The sequence below is a fragment of the Empidonax traillii genome, unplaced genomic scaffold (assembly GCF_003031625.1).
Source record: "Empidonax traillii isolate 1590-97213 ecotype Southwest subspecies unplaced genomic scaffold, ASM303162v1 scaffold241:size891819, whole genome shotgun sequence".
NCBI lineage: Eukaryota > Metazoa > Chordata > Aves > Passeriformes > Tyrannidae > Empidonax > Empidonax traillii.
The window spans coordinates 541,404-549,232 of record NW_020955434.1 but is presented as its reverse complement, the minus strand read 5'-3'; positions in this window follow the sequence as shown (position 1 = coordinate 549,232).

Genomic DNA, 7,829 nt, shown 5'->3' with positions numbered 1-7,829 from the left:
TGCTGCAAACAAGCATAATTAACTCTAATTTTTCATTGTTGTAGTTATGTGAGGTTTTGACAGGGAGAACACAGTGCATGTTGCTTCTGTTTCTTTGGTTTGATCTTGCTTGTGGCCGAGGTCACTGCTGTAAATATTCTTGCTTGAACCCCAGTCATAACCCCATTTTCAGTACTAAGGCATATGCCACTTTCATGTTTTGCATCTACAATATATAGCCTTAGTGCAAATTTCTCAGCAGTCCCAATGTGCTCATACTCATTCATTAGTGCCATAAAACCCCTGAGATTTATTTAGTAAGTCCTGATAGGCCGAACATTTTACTTTCATTTAAAATGGTATTGTGTCAAGGCCTTTCTGAAATTAAATCTGTCTACAACTTAGTAGCTATGGGCTTAAGACCTGTGTTTAAAATAACTTTGTCAAAGCATATTTGAGTTTTTATTGCTGTATTAAACCACTTTTTATTGTGTCGTAAAATGCAAAGGCAGTATTTATGCTTCCAAATATTTTAAAGATGTAGCCAAGCTTTTAGAAAAGACGAGGTATTGGCATCACTCACTTCAGTGAGGTCTTGCTCCGTGTGAAAGCTGTTTTTTCATCCTCTCATTACTTTGTTGATGTGTTTGCTGCAGTGTGTATAACATCTTGGTTAATGTATCTTGGTGGGCAGAGAGCCTATCAGACAGACAGTCCTTAATGGAAGGCTTGTCGTGTGTTGCTGCAGTGGAGAGGTGCTGGTGGCCTACTCGCTGGGCTGGGGAATTGGAAATCAGGAGAGCAGGAGTCTGTTCACAGGGCAGCCACTGTGCCTTTGTTGCCTGACTTTGAATATTCTTGAGCAAGTCACCCAGCTACTCTGAGAAACTGTGCAATTTTTTTTGTGAAACCAGCTAACGAGTTACTTGAAAGAACTACCTTTTAACAACCATTTGTATACCCATAACTGGAAGATTCTGGCAACATATGCTATTATTGTGTTTACTGCTTTTCTGTGGGATTCAAATGTCATTTACGTCAAAGAGGATATTTTTGACCATTGTTTTTTCCATTAGGCATTGAGAATAATCCTGGGCATGTTCCTTAGCTGTGCTTAGAAATCCTATGCATGCTAAGAGTAATGTGACTGTTTCGCCTGAGTGCCTGTAAATTGCTTTGGCAGAAGTACAACTTCATATTTTAAAAATATTTATTCCACATTGCCCTATTAATGTACCTTAGCACTGTTCTTCAGGGACTTGTTTTAGCACTGATGATTAGTAGTCAAATTCTGTCCTAGTGCAATCTCTTGCATCAGCCAAGGCTGCTGACAAGCATAATATTTCTACAACAGGCATTTGACCTTTAAAATCTGGCCTTGGATCGCTTAGCTGCTTCACATTCATCCCAAGATTGCTGTTGCGCTTTAATGGGGATGAGCCTGATGTTCTGGATTCATTGTGGTTCCTGTTTGGAGATAGGATGCAAAGTGCATGGTGTCTACAAGTAAACACTGGACTCCAAGCTTCTCTTTGGGTTTGCCTGTTGTTTTGCTGTGCATTTTTCTTTGAACTTGGTGGGTAGGTGCATTACAAAAATTATAAGTGTACTTATGCTTTTAGCAGACTTGTCATCTAGATTAATTGTTGGATCCAAGATTGGGCAGGAAGTTTTGGGATTGTTTTTGCTGGAAAGAGAAGTCAGCTTTTGAAAATATAAAATAACCATCCCTCTAAGCTTATCTGAGATCATAAACGCTTTTCTGTTGGAGCTGAAATCAAGTGTTTGTTTCTTTTGGTGTTTTGTGGTTGTTTGTTTGGGGTTTTTCTTGGTTTTGTTTTTGTTTTTTTTTACTTTTGTATTCTGTTAACTTTTTTATTCATACCTCAAATTGTTGAAGAAAACAGTTATTTGCTTTTTTTTTTAAATAAAAGTAAATCCAAAGTATTTTGAGTCTGTCAAATTTCCATTATATCCATATAAAAGTACATTCCTTTGAAATGTTTTGGGTTTTAACAAAATTATGTTTTTATATTTCCTCAGTTTTTTTGACTATTCTAGGAATAGCCTTGTGGGATTCTTGTTTCAAGAGTGACTGATTTGAACTCAGGTTATCCTGAACAACCATATTTCACCTCAGTAGCTTTCTTTGTGTTCAAAGAGTCTATCAAAGTCTGCCATAAGGGGGAATATTTTTCCTAAAAAAGAAAAGAAAAACTCATGATACAACCACCAAACATCTAGCCTGTCTCTCAAGCGCCTAACACAGAAAGGAAGGGCCCTTCTACACTAGGGTTCTGAAGGAAAGCCAATTTCAAAAGCTTCCTTTGGAGATTACTGACAGCAGATTGAAGATATCACATCTGGAGGTAAACCTTTAAGAAGTTCAGACCATATGTTTGACAAGTGTTTTTTGTGTAAATGAGCAAAGTAAGTACCTGAATAAAAAGGGTGGAAAATAAAAAAAAAAAAAATCAAAACAAGACAGAGTTTTGAGAAGAGTATAATGATATCTGTTACATTGCTATATTGCAAACAGCCATTTGGAACATCCTCTGGGCTGTCAAACTCTCTGTACAAGTAATGTAGTCTTCAACCAAAACCTGTGTGACTCATGTGAGGGCAGGGGGGGTTTCACAGGTTAGAAATGTTTTGTAACTATTGTGTGAGTTTAATAATATCTGGGTCCTCTACAGCAAACTTTTCATCTGTTCTTAGTGACTCCTAAAGACAGCAGCTCTGAGGGCCAACCTGAGTATTGAGGGGTAGATTATCTGATTATTATCTGATACAATTATCTGACAAAGGCCTAGAGCCCAAGTCTTGGTGTCTAGAGCTCCTTCAGTGTGGCTGCACAGTTTATGCCAATGCTGTGAACACTTACTGCTTGCAAGGAAGCGTTTCTACCAGCCTCACAGAAAACAAATAATTGAACCAGGTTTGAGGTTAAAATGCGTAGTTTTGTGAGTTCCCAATAAGTGCCCATGCTCAGGGAAATAGGAGAGATGGGCTATGTGAGCTACATGCCAATCAAAACAGCTGGAATTTTCAACAGCTAATAAGAGCAACTATCTATTCAGGCAGAAGGTATAAGTAAATAGCAATTCATGGAGATGATTTCATAGATAATTTCTGAATAACAAACTTTATCTGAAAATCATGAGCTGTTCCTGCTCCATTCTGGCAGGAGGTGAGTAGGAATTCAATGACTTACATTATTTATGACTTATTCATACAGCTTAGCCTGCACTTCTAATATATATTCTCTGTATCTTTTATAGACGAAGGGCTTCTTTCTGCAGGGCTGTACATTGAGAAACTTTCAAAGCCGCTAAATTTAATTTAGAAAACAGGTGTATATCTGTGACCTCCTTTGTCTCTTCAGTCCCCATTATAATGTGCTCACTTCCTTTTTGTATTGGATTGATTTAACTGTTTCATATAATGGGACAAAATCCTCTAGAATAATAAATTTTGAAGAAAATCAGGTCATGTTAAACTACTGATTAGAGCTGTTCTCCAATACTGTAGTTGCAGTTGAAGGTTCTGCTTAATCCTCTGTCTTTTATTTGAGGAATAAATTCATAATAAGTGTTGCTGCACATCCTAGTGTGCAGTATTGAAGATGGAGTGAAAGAGATGGGCTGAGTCATGAAAGTGAAGAAGTGGTTGCTGTGGTATTGGCAATAACCTTTTCCATCCTGCAGTCACTTAAGCAGTCTCTGGTAATCAGGTGCAAGTTTATATACTGGACTGGAAAAGTGGTTGGCTATAAAAGTTGAGGGGATGGGGGGAAAATATTCTTGTGTATGCATAAAATGCTGTTTTTAAATTATTCTTACTTGTCCATCCAAGCAGCATTTTGTTTTGGGTTTGTCAGATATATATTTTGTGTCTAGTGCTGGTAATCATAACACTGGTTTTGCAGTTCATTTAATTTGCTTTTGTGCACTTTGGTGTTTGAGCATTTTGCAGTGTGACTTCATGGTTTATTTTTTTCTTCAAAAGGCTGTTCAGCTGCTGAAAGCTTTAGCTTAGAACTCCAGATAGGCCTGGAATAGTAAAATCAGAAACTTTGAGTCTTCATTCATATACGATCAGTGTATTTTTTAGGGGGTATCTCTATCGAGCAGGGAAGGTGCTCAGATTCCTCCTCTTGCCCTGTATTCCCTATCCCAGTGTTTGGCATACTTGGTGCTGCTGACAGGACCTATGAGCAGCTCTCCCACTCTTGCTTTTACACTGATATCACAGAATCCCAACTGTTCATGTTGGAAGGGACCTCTGGAAATCATCCAGTCCAACCCTTCTGCCAAGCCAGGGTCACCTGGAGCAGGTAACACAGGAACTCGTTCAGGTAGGGTTTTATTATCTCCAGAGAGGGAGACTCCATGACCTCCTCGGGCAGTCTGTTCAAGTGCTCTGCCACCCTCAATGTAAAGAAGTTCTTTGTGTTGAGCTGAAACTTCTCATGTTTTGCTTCACGGTCACTGTCCTTCATCTTGTTGCTGGGCACCGCTGAAAAGAGTCTGGCACCATCCTCTTGGCCCCTTTGAGATATTTATATGCATTAAGGAGATCTCCTTTCAAGTCTTCTCCAGACTAAAAAGGCCCACCTACCCGACTCTCTCCTCATAAGAGAAATGCTCCAGACCCCTCGTCATCTTTGTGGCCACTCCTGAATATAGGAAAAAAGCAGAGCAGGATCAGAATGGAGGAAGAAAACTGGATATAATCAGAGTTTTCACCAGGGACATAGATAGTAGAGTGCAGAGAGGGACAGAATTATCAGTTACTTCGGGAAAAAAATCTGGGTTTTTTTGTAACCAGAACCTTCTCAGTCTTGATCCTGGTGCATTTGAGGGAGAGACGCTATGGATGTGCCTTAGTTAGATATTCCTATTTACACATCACCCTAAACAAAGGGTTCTGGTTTGTAGTTACTGCACAGGGAAAATGGTCAGTGAGAAAAAAACAGAGCCTGTAATGAACCACCAGAACAAATCTGTCCAGGGACAGGTGAGCATCTTCTGTTGTTATCTTGGTCAGTTTTGAGTTCTGAAAGCTGAGAGACAAATCCGCAGCTAATGTGGTATGAGCCACATCTAAAAAACTTCATCTTATTTCTGTGGGGAAAACAAGTTTACCTGGATTCCTATATTTACTGTGAAATATTAAAACTAGCTGCTTATTCTCATATTTGTTTACATTATGCCCTTTCAGAAATTTTGCTCTCAACACCTGTCAGCTTATGGTCAGCTCTTACCATTCAGTCTATTTCTATTCATAAGGTTAAAACAGCGATGAAAATCCAAATGTTTTGCTGCTTGCTTGTGAAATAGCATGTTTTTCTTGGTTTTAAGCAGCTTTTTCAGAGCAAACAACTATATCCCTACTACATGTGATGACGCAAAATGAATATTTTTCTGCTTAAATCTCTTATCAGCATGTGCATACGTGGACTGAATAAAGACAGGAATTTGCATGTCAAGTTATTGCTGTGCAGCTGTTGCCCTTTTCTGATGTACATGATAATTTTAAAAACACGAGTTCTTCTGCAAGCACATCAAAGTTCTCTGCCAGAAAATGGTCACTCTTCTCTCTCTGCAATTAAATCAAGCCCACTGGCACCTCTACCTTGATTTATTTTTTATAAATATTATGCACACCTATTATGCTCATATAGATTACTTCCTCCAAGATGCTTGCTTTTCCACTTTAAATCATACATTTGATTGAAATGTAACTAAAATAGAGTAGATTAAAATGCCTGTGATCAGTCACTTGATTCCCTGAGAGGAATTACTTGCAATTCTCGCTTCACTGATCTTGTAGTTTTATCCAAATCTCCTGTTATTAGTAGATTTCACTTTCAACTGTTCGAATTTTTTTTTTCTCCTTATTTTCCTGGACCCTTTGCTTCCTGTATATTTCTGAGAATGTTAAAACATGTCTTGCCTATTTTTTTACTCTATTTTTTAACACAAATGTTGCTGTGGTAAAACTAGCCCCTTAAAGCTGCCAGTCCTACTTGTTAAAAATAATGTGTTTGTAAAAGCCTTTAGGTACCAGTCATAGATGAATGGATTTTTGAGGTTTTTTTGATTCTTATAAAGATAAAATGGGTGTGTTCGTTGTTCTTGTTTTCTGATAGCCTTTTAAGCAAAACTCGAGTCTCCAAAAGAAAAGGCAAACAGAGAAAAAATGGGATGTATTCCAGCAGAGACAAGTTCAACTTCAAGATTTTTGACCATGTATTTTTAGGAACAAGGTGTTTCCAGTGTGGGTTTAGATGGAAATTATGTAGTTGACTTCACTTCTTCAGAATATTTTGATACTTATCTCAAATGCTACCCCTCTGTAGCTGTTTGACTCCTTGTAATATTTTATAGCTCCCGATATTCATTCATTCTTGTGTTCTTGGAGATGAGGATGAGACATGGGGAAGTTAAATTACTTAAACAAGATCATACAGGAAACTGGTGGTGGATCCACTGCCTTATCCTCTTACTGTATTATCTTCCATTTTTTCTAAGTTTGACTCCATTTTTGTGTAAACCTGTGTCATCAGAGGTAGTTACTTCAGCCCCAAATTCTCTCCCTGTGGGAGCAAACTTTGAGATAAGTCTACTGATGCAGGAACAAGCTTTGACTAAATATGAGCACTGAGGATGCCAAAATCTGTCTTATTGCATCTACTTTGGTGTGTTAGATTGGATGAAGGTGGCACTTTGCCAGTGTCTCCTAACTGTCCCTGTGGAAGAATCTATTTCGAAAAATTGAACCAGGCTCTTGCAAGATGAAACTAATCAAAGACATTGGCCAGTGCACTTCAAAAGCCAAATGACTGCTCACTCCACAGGACCATGCTAGATATAGCATAAAGTAAAGGTCCTGGAGTGGCTCCAGAGTGCACACTGCCCTCCAGCTGCTTGGCCTTAAGGTCTTTGTCTGCTCAGCTGCCCTACTTGCTAATGCAAATGCAAATCAAACCTTATAGGAGGCCTGCTCTAAAGTTGTTCTTATTCTGATTCACTAATAATTCCATAAGGTTTTTTCAGTGAGACTGGATTGTATGTGTATGTTTTTAATCTTTGTGAGCACCAAAATGAACACCAGATTTGGCTGGTTTTCATAAGGTTGTCAAGTGTTTGTTTCTCATTGTGGCTGGAATATGTTGATGGTCACTTTTTGGTGCCTCTTATTTGGGTGCATTTAGCTAGAAGTCCTTATCACATGTTCTTCATGATGTGTTTTGCTTGGGTCATCCAAGCTGTGCACTATGGTTTAAATGTTGCTTTCCTTCCTTGTCTTGCTATTCCCAGCTGGGTAACAAAAATATTATGAACAAGCAAATAACTGAGCCAAAAAAACCTGTTTGGGGGTTCTACTAAAACTTGTAAGATCTGAGGTTTTCAAGACACCACTCAGGATGCCTGGCACAAACATAAATGTGAATAACATATGACTGAGTTGCAGTGAATGAATTATTGTTAATAAGCAATCTTGGTGTCTCAGTTTTATTGAGACAAGGGTCTTTTGCTGAGGATGGATTAGGAGAAAAAGACCCAAACCTTTTTTTCTAGCAATTATAGATTCGAAATTAAGAGGCTCCGATTGAAGGAAAGCAAATTATGGAAAAGGGAAAAAGGAAAAATAACAGCCCTTTATTAAGTATGTGTGTATTAACGTAACACGAGGGAAAAAAGGAAGGGAAAAGAAACCAAGTAAAACAACCAAACAATACCCTTATACCCACCAATAATCCCCTTCAAGAACAAAACCGATAAAACCGGCAAAAAAAAAAGAAAATCAAATAGTTCAATTTTTAGCACTCTTTGGTGCAGTTC